At 34.0% G+C, this 10,346-nt stretch overlaps 1 pseudogene; it reads right to left on the minus strand.

The window, feature by feature from the left end:
• Window positions 1-6,383: 6,383 nt before the first annotated feature.
• LOC140175687 (ABC transporter C family member 3-like) lies at window positions 6,384-9,027 on the minus strand (annotated as a pseudogene).
• Between the last annotated feature and the right edge of the window lie 1,319 nt (window positions 9,028-10,346).

Genomic DNA, 10,346 nt, shown 5'->3' on the forward strand with positions numbered 1-10,346 from the left:
ACTACAATAAAAATAAATTGAATGTGAGAGTTTTTTTTTTGGGTACATTTCATATCATATCCGTTTCAATAATAATAATAATAAATAAAAATACGTCAAATTGATATCTAAGAAAAAAATGATGAGATAAAATCATAATACAGTTCTAAAGTAAAAAGCTTAAATTAGAACATAATATCATTACACAACACATATTAAAAGTAATTTCACACTACAATATATCACAAACAGGTAAATGACTTAAATTTAAATACGAAACATTTTTTATTTATGCATATATGATAATACCATGGTCTATAAATACTTCATAGATAACATATCTTATAGAGCTCCGAATGATGAGTACGAAAGTTGGAGAGTGTGGTAGTTTGTGTCTACGAATTGTTGTAAAAGTTATCAAATGAAAGAGTAATTGGTAAACGAATGATATTTTCTTCTAGCATACATGGTTTTTTATAGTGGTAAAATAAAAATGAAAGGAATTAAATTTTATATTTTTTATATTAGGAATAGAATTTGATATTTATCCTAATAAAATTATTATTATTATCAATATAAATGGGTTAACAACTTGCCACTAATAAAATCATTGGATAATGAATAAGAATTAGAAGGATATGAATATAATTAAAATATTTAAAAATATTTTCGATTGATAATTAGTTTAATGATACATTAAATATTGATTTTATATAATTATAATAAAAATATTTTTCTAAATTAGTATAATTATGCATTATTCATTAAAATACTTAAAAATATTTCTGATTAATAATTGATAAGTAGTTTAATAATGCATTAAATATTGATTTTATATAATTAAAATAAAGATATTTTATAATTATGCATTTTATTCATTAAATGCATTTATTTTGAAGGAAAAATAAATTTACGAGAAAGTGACACCTCACTTTTATTAATTGTGAAAAATCTAATTTTAATATATTAAGTAGAACTAGATAGATAGATATTAAAATTAATTATTATATATTAATATATATTATTTAATTTATTTTTAATATATATTTTATATTAATATTTAATTTTAGTATATATAAACAAAGCAATCAAATGACGCCAGATAAGCAAAAACACCACAAATCTCGTCCACTTCAAAGTACCTTACCCTTTCATTAAAAGCTTTGTTTAATGTGAATAATGTCTACCTAAAATAAATAAATAAAGGAAAAAAAAACAAAACAAAAACTTTATCACTTACAGCATAGAACACACAACTTGTATTCTAGAGTGTTCCGGGTGTGGAACCTTTGAAGCTTCTTCCTCAGTTTCAGAATTACAAGCTCCTATCTTTCTAAAATAATGGCTTCACTTTCTCTCAACATGGTTTCAGTTCCACCAAGAACAATAACAATCTCATGCACAAGAACAAGGGTGCCTTCACTTCCTTTCTCATTCACTAGTAGGTTGACTCACCACATCACTTTCTGGTTTTCTTGGTTGTTGAAAGAGTACAACATTGGGTTTTGCAAAGTACCATTTTTAGCGTTCTTATGTAACATGTACTAATTTGCTTAGGTTTAGTTTTGCATGAATCAAATGACACCCAATTTTGTTATTTTTATGCTTTTTTGGTGCTTGTGGCTTCATGGGGACTAATGGTTTTGGTGTTTTTGTGTGAAAATTGATTTCAGGGAGGAGATTAACTATTAGAGCAACAGAAACCGATACAAATAATGGTAATTTGTGCTTTCTTGAGTTACCATTTTGATGTTCCTTTTTCAATTGGTCATGATTTTCTTAACATTTTTTCTTTCTTTGTTTGGGGGTGGGGGGTTCCTTTTTCAATTGGTCATGTTTTCAATTTTTTTCAGAAATTTTGGTCTTGCAAATTCACTAACGCTGAAGTTGATGCTCTAACCTTTTCTATTGCCAATCTAATATGCACAGTCTCTTCCGGTTGCTTTCGGTACTGAAACTGCACAATGAATTTGTGTTGGTGCTATTGACATTACACAATTATTTGTTGCTGGTATATTTTTTATCCCTCCAATACTTAGATATTTGATCTGCATTCGAAGGTTCTTTTTCGTTTTAATGTACATTGCACTCTATCTGGAAATTATTCATCATACCTAAACCATTATTGTGTATCTTTATTATTTGTGGGTTGTAACCTTGACATTTTTGGTACACTCACAAATCAATGCATACAAGAATTGGATTTATTAGTGTATCAGAATTGTCAAAAGTTAAACTACCATTTATATAGAATTGACGGTCTAGAAGGTGGCATATGATTTATAAGGAAAAAAGGTAAATATCTAAAATGTAAAATCCCGCTTCTCTCACTATCCCATCCCCGCTCTTTCCCTATCCCCGCTCATTCCTTTCCCGCCTCTCCCTCTCTTTCTCTTCTTCCCCCTTCTCTTCCTTAAAATCCCTAATTCCTCTGTTTCTTCACCATTCTCTCTCTCTCTCTCTCTCTCACACACACACACACACACAGCCGTTGCCATGAACCGAAGGGTTAGAACAAGCATCCCCCAACACCACCACAGCTTCCACAAGTACCTAAAACCGGGTGCCCTAGCTCGAATCCGCGATTTGCGCATCATCAGCGCCAGATCTCACCGGATTGGCTCCATCTGCCGGATCCATCTCCGTCGCAATTCTCCTCCTTCCTCCCCGTTGCATGCGCCGCGGGACACCGCCACCGCTCAGCCTCAGGCCAATGCTGCCGATTCCTTGGACGGTTTCCCGGTCTTCGTTGCCAGGATCTACGGACCTCGCTGTCCGCAGCGGAAGAAGCTCATGGCCGCCAAGTCCGTTATGTTCGCTCCAGTCAGTCCCGCCGCGGACTCTCCCGATCTGTTCATTGACTCCTTCGGCAGTGACTTCATCATGGCCAATTGAAAACATTCCTTGGTTTCTGATTTTTTTTCTTTCAGAGGCGGTTATTCGGCTATAGTATTTAGAGTGGTTTAGATGTGTAGATCGACGTGCTCTTTGTAGTACTTGTTTTTTATTATATGTGCAAAAGAATTGTTAGAATTGTTTAGATGGGGTTCAAACTCAAATTAATAGAGTGCAATTAAATTTCCAACTTTATATATATATTGGTATTTTAGTTATGGACGTGTTGATGATTTATCTGCGATCATGATGATTGGATTTGAATGGTCGATATATTCGATTTTGAAGAAAATTGGAATTGCAATTTTTGATTTCGGTATTTTCTTTATAATGCAGATTCCCGCAAGGGGCTTAAGATTTCAACTCTTGTTTGTAAGCATTTACTTCAAATTTGTTTGATGATCAAAATGATAGGTTCATGTTGAATTTACTATGTTCTGATGCCATTAATAATCAGCCATAATAGTTCTATTTATTTTGCCACTTGTGTTTATTAATGTGATAGAGTTATTACTGTTATAATAATGTTGAATTTAGTGTTATTTATGTTGACCTAGGGAGTTTATATGTTATTTTAACATTTTCTTTTCTGCATTGTGAAATGACATTCATGTTGGTAAGAATTCTGATTTATCTGATAAAGAAAGTATGATATACCTTGATTCACTTTACTATTGTCCTGCTATTACATGGAAGCTTTGAAAATTCAGGTTAAAATTCTAGGCTTCTTTTTTTTATAATTTTTTTCCCTTTTCCCTAATCTGTTTTTTGTTTTTGTTTTTAATTTATACTCCATTAATTGTGTTAAAAATCCTATATATTTGAACCATTTTAAATTTGTAATAATGTGTCTTCTGTGGTCTGCATTTCTAATAGTCTTCAGTTTTTGAAGAAATTTAACTATATATGCCTGGAGATTGTAGAGATTTTGCTTGAACATGAATTGCATAAGGGAGGAAGCAATAACTCTCACATTGAGGTACATGAAAATTTGATCCTAACTTAATACGTTATTTCACTAAGATGTTTGATACATTAATATATTGTGTAATCAATAAAACCAGGACATCTAAACCAATTATATGAACAGGAGTTTGGTCTCCATGTGTACAACTAATTTAGCAAGAGTTGAAGATTTTTTCTAAGTAGTTTCCTTGGTGAATCATATTCCCTAACAAGCTGGCAGGATCAAATGAAAAGAAATCATATTCAAGATTTAAAAGAAATCATATGCAGTGAACGCGCTTTATTGATGATCGTGACAAATGTTTTAGGTTTAGTTTTTCAATTTTTCCTGCAATCGCACTGGATATGGGTGGTGCATTCAGCAACATTTGGTTGACTCAGATATATTTTGTTGTTTGTTTCTTTTGTTGTGATTGCTAATTTTTGTTTGTCAAGTTGAAATTTTCTTTTGGAAAGATTGAGTAGGAGGAAGAGGTTTGGAGCTAAGTGTTATAAGATATTCTAGCTTGTAAAGGAATTTACGCAGTTGTTAGCCTTGATTTTCTGACTCAGATTTTCTGCTTTATATCTTTTGACTTTTCTTTGAGTCTTTAGTTGGTTACAGTTTGCATACTCTGTTGTTCTAATTTTTCTATTGCTAAGTGCCATTGTTATATGAAAAATTATCTGGAATGAGGCATGTGGTTGTGGACTTTAAATGATATTAAAGTTGAACTCGTGATTCAGTGGCTATTCAGAGGCCATGAATTTGGGATGGATTGTGCTGAAAGCTTCTCTTTGACTGTTTTTCTATCATTTCTTCAGAGGAATGTACATGGAAAAAATATGGAGTTTCTTATGGATTTTCAGAGTCACGTATGTTTCTCATAGAAGGTCTTTACAAACCCTAGTAAGGAGAGCGGATCAGATGGGGGATAGTCTAATGGCTAGAGATTGGGGGAGAACTAGGGACCATAGGATTAGATGTTGATGGTTTAGATATAAATCTGGTCTATCACATGTTACAATGTCCTTCTTGGTGGGGAAGGTTCAATTTTCCTTCTTGTGTGTTTCTCTTATAGTATTCCTATTTGTCTTGGTTTTACTAAAACTGAAGTAGTGTGGGAGTATTCTCTCCCTTTTGCTTGAATTTCTTGGGTGAATACGTCTAGGTGGTAAAATGGTACATATACATGGTGAACCTATAGCATTTTTTTTTTCACATCTCAGATATACTGGCATGCTATCTTAAGTATACAACAAGTGATCTTTATACTTTTTTGCCTCAACTAAGCAACAAAATCCACAGCTAATGAATGTGGGAAGGATGGAAACTCTACATGATGGTGCATAGCTTGCTAATGTTGTTGGTTTTGTGAGTTGTATTCAGTTGTAGAGGAGGAGCCTTGAAGAAACAGTTACGTTCTCTCTGTGGAATCTCAAGGTCGGGTTCAAGTTACAGAATCAGTCATTGACAGTTAGATCAAGATAGATTGCCTACATTACACCCATTGCCTTCCCAGATCTTGTCAGCGTGGGATTCTTGTTTTTTTGCAATTGGCATTCAGAAGGTGCGATCTGTGTTAGTTTTTAATTTACGCTGTTTTCAATTGTGAACTTCGACCCCCATAATGTTAGTTTTTAAACTAACAAGTTTGATTTGATAGGTTTGTACAATACAGAGGGTATAGAATATGTAGATGTTTTGGTGCGTAAAGCATGTAATATTATAATGTATCACTAATGATCTTCATAGCAATATTAGAGTGGTGACTCAAGAAGTATAGAAGGATACATGTAATGTCTGATATTGTGTTTGTTATGGGTATTGTATTGTATTAAGGATTTTCATAAACTCATTCAGAATTTTCAGATAAAGAAGAGTTGGAACCGATAGCCATTTTACTTAGCTTTGCTATGATGTTAGTTCAATTTTTCATTCTCCATACATATGTGATAAACGTGTATATGGTTTAACATATGTCACTACTATATAAATTTATTATTAATTAATAACACATAAAATAGAACTTTTACTCATTTTACATTTCTACTACAGCCATAAGCATTCATTCCTATACAAGTCTCAACAACAATGAAATATGTGAAGATTACTAAAATATAGGCCACGGGACATTTGGTTCCACACAAGAGTGGTGTCTCAACTTTCAAAACCAGAATAAAACCAGAGTTTGACCTTCGAGTGTATTCATCAACTAGTTGAGCAAGAGCTGAAGATTTGTTCTTAAGCAACTTTTTTGGTGAGTCATATTCCTCAATAAGTCCTGAAGGATCAATATTAACATAACTCATTCCCGGCAAGAGAAAAAAGTATGGCAAATAAAGAAGAGAAATGCAACGAAAGAGAAGGGAAGTGGTTCTTGCCTTGATTAAGAAACAACCATGTTACGGTCAAGGATTGAAGTTATTCTATTTCTATGAGCAATTGTATTATTGTGCAGTCTGAAAAATTCTGCTTAACTGTTTGCTGAATAATATTATCTGTGGCTGTATCAATTGATGCTGTAGCCTCGTCAAACACTAGGATCTTGCTTTTCTTTAGTAAGACGTGGCTGCATCAACTGATGCTGTAGCCTCGTCAAGCACTACGATCTTGCTTTTCTTTATTAATACGTGGCCAAGGCAGACCAACTGTCTTTGACCCATACTCCAATTTTCGCCATTCTCGGTAACTGTAAAAAATTCATAATGTTATGCAATATAATATAATATAATAATTTTTTTGATTCATAATATCTGTAACTTAGTTCAATATATCCATTGTTCTCATATTTCAATGTCACATCTATTAAGTATTTTCCAAATGTACCCTTCACACAATGTTAAGCACAATAAACAACAAAGCATTTACACCATAAACTAGTTATTAAGTAAACAAATTTATAGTCAAATATTGATAATGTGCTTCTTAATCAATGTGCATATACCGTGACAAGTATTAACAACAGAAAGGATTATAATATATTCTTGCTATAAATATACATAACAATTTGACTTGTAAGATCTTATTCATCTTTTAGGTTTTGAGAAGTCAAACCTATGGAGTCCAGCTTCTCTTCAAGCCTAAAATATTTTCCGAAGCATATTAGTATGTATATACTAATACAAAGGTTAGTTCTTCAAAGTGTCAGGCAAACCATATTACCTCCCAAATTTGTTCATCTGTGTATTCTTCCCGTGGATCTAAGTTGTTCCTTATAGTCCCTTCAAAAATTGTTGGATCCTGTGGAATAATGCTTAGTTTGGATCTTAAATCATGAATTCCAATTGAAGATACATTGATCTATCAATCAATATTTTTCCAGCAAGCGGCTCAACAAGCCGGAAAAGTGTTTGCACTAGAGTTGTTTTTCCGCTTCCAGTTCTTCCCACAATGCCATTTTTTGCTCCAGCAGCGAAAGTGCAAGTAAGTCCACATAATACAAGTGGTAAGTGAGGAGCATACCTGACCTAAATCACACGAAGTCTAGTTAATGATCTCACTCTGCCACATAAAAACCATGAACCACATAACAATATAGTCAACACATAAAGTCATCCATGTGACCCTGCAATAATAGCTTAAGTTTTTGAGCGAAACAGTCAGGAGCATGATCCTAGTTCTCTACAGCTAAGTAATCTAAATACCCAAATACCCATCCTTATTAAACTGATTTTTATAGATAACAAATGGTCGAATTTCATCACAAAATAGGAGGAACTGTACACTGCCAGCGCATCAAGCCATAAGGGACATGTGTAAGAGCGCATGTTGTTAAGATATAAACTCATTCATATGCTTCTACCAAAAATTTTAAAACTTTTAACAGAGATGATTCATGACAAGTAGTTGCAGTCGCTTTGAAACAAAACAAATGAGTAACTCTTTGTGGGTACCTGTAGATCTTAGATATGAACCTCCCCGAATGGTGGCCATGAAGGATCAGGTTGGTTGTCTTCTATGACAAGAGGAGGTTCACTTGAGATGGAGGTGTATTGAAAAATTCTTTCTACAGATATAATTTTGTTCTCCAAATTGCAAAGAAACCAAACTATATTAACCACTTGTGAATTTAAATTGAGCCCATACGTCACAGCCAACCCTGCAATGCCTTGACAAAAGATAAAAGTGAATTAGTAAAATGAGGTTTCCTTCCAAAGTGTCATAAGGATTGTTGTATGTATGTAATTTGAATTTTGAACAACTCACCAGGAGTAATTGCATTTGGAAAAGATACCAAGAAAATCAAACAGAATGCAAATGTGATGGAGGATAAAATATCCAATCTGAAACACAACCATTCCATTGCTATAGCAGAAAACATCTTTGGTAGGGAATATCTATCTGTCAATTTCATGTTTATGTCACCGAATCTTGATTCTTGCTCAAAAGCTCTTATGGTTGTTGATCCAGAAATGGTTTCAGAAAAATGTTGTATTACTGGAGCTTGGCATATACCAACTAACCGTGCCAATTCCCGTGCCGATTCTGAATAGTGTTGCTGCACAATATCATCAGTAATATTCATATGCATTTTTCTTTTTCTACCTCTAAGAACTTTCAAGAAAAAGCAATAAAATTCAATGCACTTTTAAACATTTGATTCATGATGCAAACGTACTTCAGAAAAACATGGAGGAGGAATAAGAATAAAAATAAACATCAGGTTTGTTTTGAGCTAATTTAGAAAACTACCTGGTACCAAATGCATGCTGCGACCACCGGAATAAATACAATAAACACTTGCCATGCAGCTTGAGACATCACTGCAATACTTCCCAAGACGAAAGCCAGATTGTAGGTAACTGCGCATAATACATTTGGAATGTTAATATCTATTGCACTTTGGTCTGTTGAAGCCTACAACAAAAATCAGAACTAAAGTTTAGGCAAACAATTCTATTCAAGAATTAAAAAGAAGAGATAGATACATCAAAAAGGTCAAGTAATCAACAAAACTGTGACATAGCAAAGAACTTGTCTCCTCAAAAATAGCAAGCAAAGCATTATCAATTATTAGGACATACTCTATTAAGGATTCACCCACTTGGGGTGGCATCAAAAAATGACATTGCTGCTCGAAAAAGGCACATATGCAATTTATTGAAGAGTATGGTTGCAGTCTCATATCCAGATATCATAGTAAGCATTGATCTGAAAAGGTTGCCAATGGAACTTCCAATTGCTAAAGCAGCATAAACAGCCATAAGCGTAACACTTCCAACAGCAGGGCTCTGCTAGGGTTTTATCAGTGCTCTATTTAGAGCTTTGATCTTTCCACCTCTTTTCTACTTTTCTATTTTTATCTTCTTCTTTGATCACAACAATTTGTACTCCTAATTCTCGTTACCTTATAATCAACTTCTCCTCAATTAACACTCTCAATCCAATATGAATTTCGGTGAAGGGAGAAATTCTAAAATTGATCCAGGTAGTGAGGAGGATGAAGAGGATATTGTGGTATTGGAGACAGAAGATTATTTTCAGGGGTTGGAGGCTTGTATTAAGAGTCTCTCGGGGAGACTCTTTACAGATAAGGTGTTTTCAATTGGCACAATTGACAATGCCCTAAAGGCAATATGGAATAAACCAGAGGGCTTCCGATTGATTGAGGGAGGTCCTAATCAATTCCAATTCTTCTTTGAGAATGATCTTGATGTTCTCAAAATTGAAAAAGGATCTCCTTGATTCTTTAAGGATTATATCTTGCATGTGAGAAGATGGGTTGAATCAGATGAACAGGACAAGAAAAGCATTACTTGTTTTCCAATCTAGATCCAATTCTGGGGGTCTGTCTGAGCAATTCGAAACTATTCAGGTTGAAAAAAGACTTGGGGAGAAATTGGAGAGGTGATAGACATTAGTTTTTTCTTTGTTCATGGAAGAGAATCTCAAATTCTCAAGATCAAACTCTGGCTGGATGATGATAAAAGGGTGAAAGATAGTATTCGTATGGCTGAACTAAATGGTAAGGTGATGGAAATTGGATTGCGATACGAGAGGATTGGAATTTTCTGTATCTACTGTGCTCATTCAGGACATGATTCCAAACATTGTTCTAAATTCATGGAGGATTCATCAGCAGGCACTATTAAAGAGGATCGTATTGGTGAGTGGGTCAAAGTAGATCAAGTAGGCAAGATGATTGAATGTGGAGGAACTGGTGATAACTCCAGTTTCAATAACTCAAACTCAAGCACTCCTCAACCGAAAAAAAAACCAACCCCAAACTGGTTGATAGATAATTTTGTCAGCTTGAGTGTCAAAGGGACAAAAGATAACTCTATGGAGACATCTGAAGGTAATAAGGAGGATGATAATTTTTCAAAAGTGGTTTGGCAGTCAATTAAGAAGACGAGTGAGGAATTAGTCATGCAAGATATTACTAGTACTATGAACACTGATGGATCTGTCCCATAGAACTTACCTAATGAAGGAATGACCAGCAGGGATTCTAAGTGGAAACAACTTGCTAGACAAGGGACTAATTCAAGTAAGCTGTTCGGAGGAATAAAAAGAAGATATC

The sequence above is a fragment of the Arachis hypogaea genome, chromosome 10 (genome assembly GCF_003086295.3).
Source record: "Arachis hypogaea cultivar Tifrunner chromosome 10, arahy.Tifrunner.gnm2.J5K5, whole genome shotgun sequence".
NCBI lineage: Eukaryota > Viridiplantae > Streptophyta > Magnoliopsida > Fabales > Fabaceae > Arachis > Arachis hypogaea.